Genomic DNA, 13,393 nt, shown 5'->3' with positions numbered 1-13,393 from the left:
GATTGGAAATGAGCAAATGTGACACCACTGTTTAAAAAAGGAGGTAGGCTGGAGATGGCGTCCTGTAAGGGAACGAGCCTAAAAGCGCTGGTGATGGCGCCGCTACCGTTCTCCCCGAAAAGGTACACCACAAACCCAGTGGTGGTGGCGACCTTGAAGATCTGGGGGCAGTGGAGACGACATAGGGGAGTGACGGGTGCCTCAGTGTGGTTCCCGATAAGGAATAACCATAGGTTCGTCCCGGGGAGGATAGGTGGGGAATTTCAATGTTGGCAGCGAGCAGGAATTAGGAAGCTGAAGGACCTGTTTGTGGATGGGACGTTTGCGAGTTTGTGAGCATTGGAAGAAAAATATAACTTGCCACCAGGGAATGCTTTCCGATACATGCAAGTGAGGGCGTTTATGAGGCAACAGATAAGGGAATTTCCACGGCTCCCGATGCAAGGGGTCCAGGATAGAGTGATTTCGGGGGCATGGGTTGGAGAATGTAAAGTGTCTGAAATATACAGGGAGATGAGAGACGAGTGGGAGGCGATGGTAGAGGAGCTGAAGGGAAAATGGGAAGAGGAGCTGGGGGAAGAGTTTGAGGAGGGGCTGTGGGCAGATGCCCTAAGTAGGCTAAATTCCTCGTCCTCGTGTGCCAGGCTTAGCCTGATTCAATTTAAGGTTCTACACAGAGCGCATATGACGGGAGCAAGACTGAGCAGGTTTTTATGGGGTGGAGGACAGGTGTGGGAGGTGCTCGGGAAGCTCGGCGAACCACACTCACATGTTCTGGTCGTGTCCGGCACTGCATGAGTTCTGGGAAGGTGTGGCAAGAGTGAGCTCAAAGGTGGTGGGGGTCCGGGTCAAACCAAGCTGGGGGTTGGCTATATTTGGGGTTGCAGAAGAACCGGGAGTGCAGGAGGCGAGAGAGGCCGACATCTTGGCCTTTGCGTCCCTAGTAGCCCGGCGAAGGATTCTACTTATGTGGAAAGAAGCGAAGCCCCTGGGCGTGGAGGCCTGGATAAACGACATGGCAGGGTTCATAAGACTGGAACGAATAAAATATGCGTTAAGAGGATCGGCTCAGGGGTTCACCAGGCGGTGGCAACCGTTCCTTGACTATCTCGCGGAACGATAATGGAAAAACAGAAAAGACAGCAGCAGCAACGTGTGGGGGGGGGGGGGGGGGGGGGGGGTGGTAGTATTATTCCGTGTTTTTGTTTTTTCTTAGTTAATTGTTGATATTTGCTTTTTGTTTATTTTTTTTCCATCTGTTGTTAGTTTAATATATTATTTAAATAACGTTTAATGTATATTTCTTTATTAAGTTGTAAAAACGGAAAATCTTTGTTTGAAAAACTTCAATAAAATATATTTTTTTAAAAAGGAGGTAGGCAGAAAGCGGGTAATTATAGACCAGTGAGCTTAACTTCGGTAGTAGGGAAGATGCTGGAATCTATCATCAAGGAAGAAATAGCGAGGCACCCGGATGGAAATTGTCCCATTGGGCAGACGCAGCATGGGTTCATAAAGGGCAGGTCGTGCCTAACTAATTTAGTGGAATTTTTTGAGGATATTAACAGTGCAGTAGATAACGGGGAGCCAATAGATGTGGTATATCTGGATTTCCAGAAAGCCTTTGACAAGGTGCCACACAAAAGGTTACTGCATAAGATAAAGATGCATTGCATTAAGGGGAAAGTAGTAGCATGGATAGAGGATTGGTTAATTAATAGAAACCAAAGAGTGGGGATTAATAGGTGTTTCTCTGGTTGGCAATCAGTAGCTAGTGGTGTCCGTCAGGGATCAGTGTTGGGCCCACAACTGTTCACAATTTACATAGATGATTTGGAGTTGGGACCAAGGGCAATGTGTCCAAGTTTGCAGACGACACTAAGAGAAGTGGTAAAGCAAAAAGTGCAGAGGATACTGGAAGTCTGCAGAGGGATTTGGATAGGCTAAGTGAATGGGCTAGGGTCTGGCAGATGGAATACAATGTTGACAAATGTGAGATTATCCATTTTGGTAGGAATAACAGCAAAAGGAATTATTATTTAAATGATAAAATATTAAAACATGCTGCTGTGCAGCGAGACCTGGGTGTGCTCGTGCATGAGTCGCAAAAAGTTGGTTTACAGGTGCAACAGGTGATTAAGAAGGCAAATGGAATTTTGTCCTTCATTGCTAGAGGGATGGAGTTTAAGACTAGGGAGGTTATGCTGCAATTGTATAAGGTGTTATGAGGCCACACCTGGAGTATTGTGTTCAGTTTTGGTCTCCTTACTTGAGAAAGGACGTACTGGCACTGGAGGGTGTGCAGAGGAAATTCACTAGGTTAATCCCAGAGCTGAAGGGGTTGGATTATGAGGAGAGGTTGAGTAGACTGGGACTGTACTCATTGGAATTTAGAAGGATGAGGGCGGATCTTATAGAAACATAAGATTATGAAGGGAATAGATAGGATAGATGCGGGCAGGTTGTTTCCACTGGCGGGTGAAAGCAGAACTAGGGGGCATAGCCTCAAAATAAGGGGAAGTAGATTTAGGACTGAGTTTAGGAGGAACTTCTTCACCCAAAGGGTTGTGAATGGGTTAGGGTCTGCGAATCTATGGAATTCCTTGCCCAGTGAAGCAGTAGAGGTTCCATCATTAAATGTTTTTAAGATAAAGATAGATAGTTTTTTGAAGAATAAAGGGATTATGGGTTATGGTATTCGGGCCGGAAAGTGGAGCTGAGTCCACAAAAGATCAGCCATGATCTCATTGAATGGTGGAGCAGGCTCGAGGGGCCAGATGGCCTACTCCTGCTCCTAGTTCTTATGTTCTTGTGTTCAATGAAACCAAATATGCCGAATGCCATCTTCACCACCCTGTCCACCCGTGACTCCACTTTCAAGGAGCTATGAACCTGTACTTGGAGATCTCATTGTTGTATAACTCTCCCCAACTCCCGACCATTAACTGAGTAGGTCCTGCCCCGATTCGATCAACCAAAATGTATCACCTGACATTTATCTAAATTAAACTCCATCTGCCATTCATTGGCCCACTGGCACAAATGATCAAGATCCCGTTGCAATCCTAGATAACCTTCACTGTCCACTATGCTACAAATCTTGGTATCATCTGCAAACTTACTAACCATGCCTCCTACATTCTCATCCAAATCATTAATATAAACAACAAATAACAGTGGACCCAGCACCGATCACTGAGGCACACCGCTGGTCTCAGGCCTCCAGTTTGAAAAAAAACCCTCTACAACCACCCTGTGTCTTCTGTTGTCAAGCCAATTTTGTATCCAATTGGCAACCTCACCCTGGATTCTGTGAGATTTAACCTTGTGCAAAAAACTACCATGCTGTAACTTGTCAAAGGCCTTGCTAAAGTCCATGTCGGCAACGTCAACTGCACTGCCCTGATCTACCATCAAAAAATTCAATCAAATTCGTGAGACATGGGGCAGGATTCTCCGAGCCCCGGGCCGGAGAATCGCCGCAACTGCGCCACGCCACCCCGAGGAGCGGAGAATCGGTGCCATTTGCGCCGATGCGTTTGGCGCGCTGCTGGTCGCGGGCCGCTGTCCACATCTGGGCCGCCGATTCTGCGGCCCGGATAGGCTGAGCGGCAACGACAGAGTCCCGCCGGCGCTGTCCACATCTGCTCACAGCCGGCAGGAACTCTGGTCGCTGGGTTGGTGGTTGGGGGGGGGGGGGGGGGGGGGGCTCCGTTCACGGGGAGTGCCTCCGATGGGGTCTGGCCCGCAATCGGGGCCCACCGATCAGCGGGCTGGCCTCTCCCTCCCCGGGCCTACTTTGTTGCGCACTGGCCCCTGAACCCCTGCACCATGTTATGTAGTGGGCCGGCGCGTTCAGTAAGGCCACTGCGCATGTGCGGGTTGGCGTGGTGCCACTGCGCATGCGCGGGTTGGCGCGGTGCCCAGTTGGCGCCGGGAAGGGAGGCTGGAGCGGCATGAACCACTCCAGCGCCATGCTGGCCCCCTGTGGGGGCCAGAATCGGTAGTCTCTGCGGCCAGTTCACGCCATTGTGAAACACGACGGCTTTTCCGACGGCGTGAACACTCTGCCACCATATGGGAGAATCCCGCCCATGATTTTCCACTCACAAAGCCATGCTGACTGTCCCTAATCAGTCCTTGCCTCTCTAAATGCCTGTAGATCCTGTCTCTCAGAATACCTTCTGACAACTTATCCACCACAGACGCAAGGCTCACAGGTCTGTAGTTCCCAGGCTTTTCCCTCTGGCCTTTCTTAAACAAAGACACAAGATTTGCTACCCTCCAATCTTCAAGCACCTCACCTGTGGCTGTCGATGATTCAAATATCTCTGCCAGGGGACCCACAATTTCCCCCCTCGCCTCCCACAATGTCCCAGAATACATTTTTTCAGGTCCCGGGGATTTATCTAACTGGATGTGCTTTAAGCTTTATCTAATCCCATTCCCCCCTCCCCACCCTCCCCCTCCACTTTGTGGGTAATCTGCAATCCCAAAACCAAATTTTAACAGTCCCAGCTCCCCATACCTTCCATTCTGTCTCTCCTAGCCTTGGCATCCAGGGATAATTTTGCGAACCTGCCTGTGTATCTGCCCTGGCAGTGTTTGATGATAGAGTGTAACTGGAGCTTTACTCTGTATCTAACCCCGTGTTGTCCCTGTCGTGGGAGTGTTTGATGGGGACAGTGCAGAGGAGGATATACGTTGTATCTAATCTTATGCGAGACCTATCGTGGGAGTGTTTGATGGGGACAGCATCGAGGGAGATTTACTCCGTATCTAACATCATTTTTTATTAGCCTTGGGAGTCTTTCATGGGGCAATGTAGAGGGAGCTGTGCTGTAACTGATTGGAGAATGGTTCAAGCTGGCACTTGGTACTCAGATTTTCCAGTACAGATACACTTCACTTTAAAAATAACATTTCATTCAGAGATCAGAGAAACCATCACCAGTTCCTCCACTGCACCGCCCCCCCCCCCCGCCCGCCCCCCCCGCCCCGCCCCCCCCCCCCCACCCCTCCCCAAAACCTGATCTAATATTCTAACTGCAGAATAACCAATGATTTGTACAGGTTTACATGACCTCTGTCCTTTTGTGCTCCACACCCAGAATTATAAAACCTTGGATCACTTTTTCAACTTGTCCTCCCACATTTAAAAGTTTGTGTATCTGAACTCCTTTTAGGGTTTGGGAGATACTAACCTGGACCTGGAGAAACTCAAGCAGGCGCTTCACTGTTCCCGTAACAGCCTCCCTGAACAGGTGCCGGAATGTGGTGACTAGGGGCTTTTCACAGTAACTTCATTTGAAGTCTACTTGTGACAATAAGCGATTTTCATTTTTTTTCATTGCATTTTCACTGCAGACAGGTCGCCATGGAAACGCTGATCAGACATTCCTTCGCTGCAGACAGGTCGCCGTGGAAACGCTGATAAATTCCTTCACTGCAGACAGATCGCCGTGGAAACGCTGATAAGACATGCCTTTCCACAGAATCGACTCATTGGAAACTCAAATCGGATCGGGGAGAATTAAATTCTAATGTGTGATGTTTATAGCTACAGTAATGGAATTATCAGAAATAATCGAATTAACAGGCAGGGTAGGTTCGGGAAAATGAGGAAATTACTGAAGAAACTTAACTGCTGGGAATCAAGAATGTGTCCTTGTAAATCACAGATTAGAGAAATTCCTGCTGTCTTTTCCTCACTTGCTGTATGAACTGTATTCCGTACTGGGCTCCAAACCTCAGGCAAGATATAATGCACTTGGTAACTGTCCAGTACAGATTGACCATGATGAAGTGAGGCTGGTGACCTGAGTGAATCCCTTCCCACACACGGAGAACATTAATGGTCACTGTTAATGTATCTACTTCCACAACCTCCCCTGGCAATGCGTTCCGGGCACTCACCACCCTCTGCAAAACAAAAAAGACCTGGCTCGCACATCTCTAAACTTTGCGCCACGGACCTTAAACCTATGCCCCCTGGTGACTGGCCCCTCCACACTGGGAAAGAGTGCCTGCCCATGCACTCTATCCATGCCCCTCACAATCTTGTCGACCTCTATCAGGTCACCCCTCAACATCTGTCTTTCTAATAAAAACAGTCCGAGTCTCTTCAGCCTCTGCACATAGCTAGCACCCTCCAGACTAGGCAATATCCTGATAAACCTCCTCTGCACCCTCTCCAAAGCCTCCACGTCCTTCTGGTACTGTGGCGACCAGAATTGTGGACAATATTCCAAGTGTCACCTGAACAAGGTTCGATACAACTGTAGTATGACTTGCCAGTTTTTATACTTGATGCCCCGTCCAATGAAGGCAAGCATTCCGTATGCTTTCTTGAGTACCTTGTCCATTTGTGCTGCGAACTTCCAACATCTGTGCACATGCACACACAGATCTCTCTGACTTTCTATATTCCCAGGAGTTTTGCCATTTACGGTATATTTCCCCATATAATATAATATTCTCCTTAACCAGTAATGCTACTCCCCCACCCCTTTTACATTCCTCTCTATCTCTCCTGAAACATCTATATCCTCCAACGTTATGGGGCTGGTTTAGCACACTGGGCTAAATCGCTGGCTTTGAAAGCAGACCAAGGCAGGCCAGCAGCACGGTTCAATTCCCGTATTAGCCTCCCCAAACAGGCGCCGGAATGTGGTGACTAGGGGCTTTTCACAGTAACTTCATTGAAGTCTACTTGTGACAATAAGCGATTATTAGGGGCTGGTTCAGCACACTGGGCTAAATCGCTGGCTTTTAAAGCAGACCAAGGCAAGCCAGCAGCACGGTTCAATTCTCGTACCTGCCTCGCTGAACAGGCGGTGGAATGTGGTGACTAGGGGCGTTTCACAGTAACTTCATTAGAAGCCTACTTGTGACAATAAGCGATTTTCATTTTTCATTTCAGTTACCAATCCTGCCCTTCCTTTAAACATGTTTCTGTGATAGCCACAACATCGTAATTCCAAGTACTTAAGTGTTCTAAGTTCATCTGCCTTCCCGCTACACTTCTGGCGTTGAAACAAATACACTTCAAACCACTGTGTTTGAGCAGACAGGGTGATGTTGTTCTCTTATTTTTGTTCTCCAATTCCCCTTCAGTTATTACACCTTATACCCCAGCGCTCTGGTTCCCACCCCCCTGCCATACTAGTTTAAATCCTCCCGAGTGACTCTGGCAAATCTCGCAAATTGGTGCCCCTCCAGTTTTGATGCAACACGTCCTTCTTGTACAGGTCACACCTGCCTCAGAAGAGATCCCAGTGGCTGTTCACCCTCCCCCTTCAGGATGTCCTGTGTTCGTTCAGGGACATCCTGGACCGTGGCACCAGGGAGGCAACATACCATTCTGGAGTCTCTTTCCCATCCACAGAAGCGCCCATCTGTGCCCCTTACTATAAAGTCCTCTATGACTATTGATCTCCTGCATTTTGCCCTCCCCTGCTGAGTAACAGAGCCAGTTGCGGTGCCACTGTTCAGGCTGCTGTTGATGTTTTCCCCACTGGGCTATCTCCCCAAACAGTATCCACAACGGTATACCTGTTAGAGAGGGGGACAGCCATAGAGGATTCCTGCACTGCCTGCCTGCCCTTTCTCGCAGTCACCCATCCATCTGATCCAGTGAACAGACTGTGGACATAACTTTAACCAGTCACACAGCCTGAAAAAAATCAGCATACCATTCACAGCAGGGAGACACCATGCACGTGTCCTGTGTGGACGAGGCTTCAACTGATCATCCAACCTGGAGAGATACAAGGACACTGGCGCCATGGAGAAAGTGTGGAAATGTGAGGACTGTGCAAAATGGTTCAATGTTCATCTCAGCTGGAAAATCATCAACGCAGTCACACTGGGGAGAAGCCAATCATCTGTTCTGTGTGTGGGAAGGGATTCAGTAGGTCAGCCAGCCTCATGTCACACCAGCAAATTCCCACTGAGGAAAGCCCATTCAGCTGCACTCTCTGTGAAAAGAGGTTCAGGCAGTCATCTAACTTCAATGTATACCAGCATGTTCAGACTGTGGAAAGACCGTTCACTTGCTCTCGGTGTGGGAAGGGATTCATTCATTCATCCAGCTTTCTGATACACAAGCAAATACACACCGAGGAGAATCCACTTACTTGTACTCAGTGTAGGAAGAATTTCAGGCAGTCATCCACTCATTGCACTCCACCATATTCACACTGGGGAAAGACCGTTCATCTCCTCTGTATGTGGGAAGAGATGCTCTCAATCCTGCAGCCTGCTGTTTGTTACAGACACGTACTCACACAGGGGAGAAGCCGCTCATCTGCTCTGTGTGTGGAAAGGGATTCACTCAGTCATTTAACCTCTTGCTACGTCAACAGCTTCATGAGTGACTGAAGAGACTGGATTCTGCTGTTATTGCTGCTGTTAATCACAGACAAGATCGATAGTCTTACAATATTTGGTTTATTTCTGCTGATGTCAACAACCCCTATAACTGGCTGCAGTTTAATATTCTGGATTCGTCACTGAATTTGGGGCTGCAGAGTCTCTTTTTAAAGACATCTTTCCTCTTTATTCAAGGTCTCTCCCAGGAACACACTTGCTACAGCGTTATGAACTTTTACTTTAATCCTAAATAGTTTTTTGTGCAAAATCTATAATTCCGTTTCTGAAACATTCTACTGATCTCCAAGTGGAAAATGCTGATTAATCCTTGCTGACAATTCTTTCTGACTTACACATTCTTCACTGCGACACCACCATTATGAAATTAAATTATCAACATGAAATAAAACCATAAAATATTTCACAGGCTCATCAATAGAAACTTAATCAATCAACATTATTATTGATGAAGTTTGGAAGTTGCTGAGTTGAATAATTTCTGACACAGCAGCAGCAACATTTGGTAAAGGTGGAACCCACAATAAAGACTGGTTTGAGACCCACTCAGCAGAGATGACATCTGTCATTGAAGCATTAGGCAAAGCCTACCTGATGCCCAACATAAACCCAAGAGCTAAAACAGTGCATCACTTGGGACTTGAACATTGCCAAGACCTTTCCGTAAAAGATGGAGATGCTGTGCAAATAAACACTGGAGCAGCCTACGTCAAGGAATCTGAAACAAAAGATAGTTTCATATTTCTTTTGGTTTCAGATTCCAGCATCTGCAGTAATTTGCTTTTATCAAGGAATCTGAAATGCCTTTGATTATGGATTTTTTTTTTAATTTAGAGCACCCAATTAATTTTATCCAATTAAGGGGCTGTTTAGCACAGCCAATCTATTTGCCCTGCACGTTTTGGGGTTGTGGGAGCGAAACGCACGCAAACACGGGGAGAATGCCGGATGGGATTTATCCTAGGATTCTCTGGGAAGCTAGGGAGGAGATTGCTGAGCCTTTGGCTTTGACCTTTAAGTCATCTTTGTCTACAGGAATAGTGCCAGAAGACTGGAGGATAGCAAATGTTGTCCCCTTGTTCAAGAAGGGGAGTAGAGACAACCCCGGTAACTATAGACCAGTGAGCCTTACTTCTGTTGTGGGCAAAATCTTGGAAAGGTTTGTAAGAGATAGGATGTATAATCATCTGGAAAGGAATAATTTGATTAGAGATAGTGAACACGGTTTTGTGAAGGGTAGGTCGTGCCTCACAAACCTTATTGAGTTCTTTGAGAAGGTGACCAAACAGGTGGATGAGGGTAAAGCAGTTGATGTGGTGTATATGGATTTCAATAAAGCGTTTGATAAGGTTCCCCACGGTAGGCTACTGCAGAAAATACGGAAGCATGGGATTCAGGGAGATTTAGCAGTTTGGATCAGAAATTGGCTAGCTGGAAGAAGACAAAGGGTGGTGGTTGATGGGAAGTGTTCAGACTGGAGTCCAGTTACTAGTGGTGTGCCACAAGGATCTGTTTTGGGGCCGCTGCTGTTTGCCATTTTTATAAATTACCTGGAGGAGAGCGTAGAAGGATGGGTGAGTAAATTTGCAGACGACGCTAAAGTCGTTGGCGTTGTGGATAGTGCGGAAGGATGTTACAAGTTACAGAGGGACATAGATAAGCTGCAGCGCTGGGCTGAGAGGTGGCAAATGGAGTTTAATGCAGAAAAGTGTGAGGTGATTCATTTTGGAAGGAATAACAGGAAGACAGAGTACTGGGCTAATGGTAAGATTCTTGGCAGTGTGGATGAGCAGAGAGATCTAGGTGTCCATGCACATAGATCCCTGAAAGTTGCCATTCAGGTTGAGAGGGTTGTTAAGAAGGCGTACGGTGTGTTAGCTTTTATTGGCAGAGGGATTGAGTTTCGGAGCCATGAGGTCATGTTGCAGCCGTACAAAAACCTGGCATTTGGAGTGTTGCATGCAATTCTGGTCACCGCATTATAGGAAGGATGTGGAAGCATTGGAAAGGGTGCAGAGGGGATTTACCAGAATGTTGCCTGGTATGGAGGGAAGATCTTATGAGGAAAGGCTGAGGGACTTGAGGCTGTTTTCGTTAGAGACAAGAAGGTTAAAAGGTGACTTAATTGAGGCATACAAGATGATCAGAGGATTGGATAGGGAGGACAGTGAGAGCCTTTTTCCTCTGATGATGATATCTTGCACGAGGGGACATAGCTTTAAATTGAGGGGAGATAGATATAAGACAGATGTCAGAGCTAGGTTCTTTATTCAGAGAGTAGTAAGGGCGTGGAATGCCTGTCTGCAACAGTAGTGGACTCGCCAACACTAAGGGCATTCAAATGGTCATTGGGTAGACATATGGACAATAAGGGAATAGTGTAGATGGGCTTTAGAATGGTTTCACAGGTCAGCGCAACATCGAGGGCTGAAGGGCCTGTACTGTGCTGTAATGTTCTATGTTCTAATGTGCAAACTCCACACGGAGATTGACTCGGAGCCAGGATCGAACCAGGGACCGGCGCCGTGCTACCCTGATTATGGATTTGGGTGCAGTTCTCACCAACAGATGTACACATATCCCGCTGGGTTGAACAAGACTGTGAGCTGTACCCCTGTGAGAAGGACTCCTCCCAGTCTCTTTGACTGCAGCTTCCTGTCATGGTTGAGTTGGACAAGAAATCCTCATCACTTGAACTGGGAAAGGCCATTGATTGTTGAGCAAGCAGAAAGGCACCTAGCAAGGATGGCATTCCAGCTGAACTGTTCAAACACACAGTCCCATCGACTGTCACACCTTCATGACCTGCTCCTCCTCTGTTGTTGGCTGTTCCTCATTTCGAGGATGACATCTACTCAGAGTCACGTGTTTTCTCTTGTGGTCTTTTTGCGATTGGAGAAGGTGTTTCTCGACCCGCACATCTTTGGCAGAGATCCCTCTCTGTTACTCTCTGCCTCTTCATTGAGGCATTGGAACTCAAAAGTAATAATAATAATCTTTATTATTGTCATACGTAGGCTTACATTATCACTGTAATGAAGTTACTGTGAAAATCCCCCAGTCGCCACACTCTGGCGCCTGTTTGGGTGACTAATTCACCTAACAAGCAGGTCTTTTGGGGAGAATGCACAGACTCTGCACAGAAAGTGACCCAAGTGGGAATCGAACATGGGAACCTGGGACTCTGAAGCAACAGTGCTAACCACTGTGCTACCCTGGTGCCCTAATGATGCAGTTTGGTGGGCATGTTGTCACTATAGTGACTGATTGGCAGCTATTCGATAGGAGCTGAGGAGCATAAAGTGGGAACAATTGTTCTTGGGAAAAGCACAACAGTAATGTGGGGGTTGTTTAAGGAGCACTTGCTGCGAATGCTGGATAGTTTTGTCCCACTGAGACGAGGAAGGAATGGTAAGGTGAATGAGTCTTGGATGACAAGTGAAATGGAGTTGCTAGTCAAGAGGAAGAACAAAGCTTATGTAAGGTTGAGGAAGCAAGGATCTAGCACGGCTCTAGAGGGTTACAAGGTAGCCAGGAAGCAACTCAAAAATGGACTGAGAAGGGGGCATGAAAAAGCCCTGGCGCGAAGGATTAGGGAAAACCCCAAGGCGTTCTACACTTATGTGAGAAATAAGAGGATGATCAGAGTGAGAGTAGGACCGATCAGGGATAGTGGAGGGAACTTGTGCCTAGAGTCTGAGGAGATGGGGAGGCCCTAATTTTGCTTATTAGCAAATATTTTGCTTCAGTATTCACGAGAGAGAGGGACCTTCTTGCTCATAAGAGCAGTGTGAACCAGGTTAATAGACACGAACAGGTTGACATTAAGAAGGAGGATGTGCTGGAAATTTTGAAAAGCATCAAGATAGATAAGTCCCCTGTGCCAGACGGGATTTACCCAAGGTTACTATGGGAAGCGAGGGAGGAGATTGCTGCACCGTTGGCGATGATCTTTGCGTCCTCGCTCTCCACTGCAGTTGTACCAGATGATTGGAGGGAGGCAAATGTTGTTACCCTGTTCAAGAAAGGGAATAGGGAAATCCCTGGGAATTACAGGCCCATCAGTCTTACGTCTGTGGTGAGCAAAGTACTGCAGTGGATTCTGAGAGATAGGGTTTATGATTATTTAGAAAACCATAGTTTGATTAAAGATAGTCAGCATGGCTTTGTGAGGGGCAGGTCATGCCTCACAAGCCTCATTGAATTCTTTGAGGATGTGGATATGGTGTATATGGATTTCAGTGAGACAGTTTCCCCATGGTAGGCTCATTCATAAAGTTAGGGGGCATGGGGACACAGGGAAATGTGGCTGTCTGGATACAGAATTGGCTGGCCAATAGAAGACAGGAAGGATATGAATGCCTTGGAGAGGGTACAGAGGAGATTTACCAAGATGCTGCCTGGACTGGAGAGCATTCCTTATGAAGAAAGGTTTAGTAAGCGAGGGCTTTCCTCACTGGAGCGAAGAAGGAAAAGAGGTGACTTGATAGAGGTGTATAAGGTAATGGGAAGCATGGATAGAGTGGATAGCCAGAGACTTTTCCCCAGGACAGAAATGGCTGTCACAAAGAGACATAATTTTAAGGTGATTGGAGGAAGGTATAGGGGAGATGTAAGAGGTAGGTTCTTTACACTGAAAGTGGTGGGTGGGTGGAATGCACTGCCAGCAGAGGTGGTGGAGTCAGAAACATTTGGGACTTTTGGCACATGGACAGCAGTAAATTGAAGGTTAGGTTGATCTGAGATTAGGATAAATGGTCGGCACAACATCGTGGGCCAAAGGGCCTGAACTGTGCTGTACTGTTCTATGTTCTAAACTCTTCCCAGTCATTACGGTCAATGCGTATTACATAAGTGGGGAGTGAACAGGAGTGGAGTAAATTCAGAGACATGCAAGGCAGCACCCACTTATTAGCCAACCAGAACACCAGCTTTTTCAGCATTGTTTCTCCAGAGCTATTAAAGCTCTCGAAGGAAGGAAGCACAGGTTCAGGTGCTGATG

General features: G+C 47.1%; 1 protein-coding gene across 1 annotated transcript in view; it reads right to left on the bottom strand.

Moving 5' to 3' along the window:
• LOC140418206 (uncharacterized) overlaps nt 1–13,393 on the bottom strand; it is a 387,895-nt gene that overhangs the window by 89,665 nt on the left and 284,837 nt on the right. The gene's annotated exons all lie outside the window — the stretch shown is intronic.

This window comes from Scyliorhinus torazame, chromosome 5 (genome assembly GCF_047496885.1).
Source record: "Scyliorhinus torazame isolate Kashiwa2021f chromosome 5, sScyTor2.1, whole genome shotgun sequence".
Lineage (NCBI taxonomy): Eukaryota > Metazoa > Chordata > Chondrichthyes > Carcharhiniformes > Scyliorhinidae > Scyliorhinus > Scyliorhinus torazame.
The sequence above is the reverse complement of the archived record's forward strand: the minus strand, read 5'-3'. Positions and strand labels throughout refer to the sequence as shown.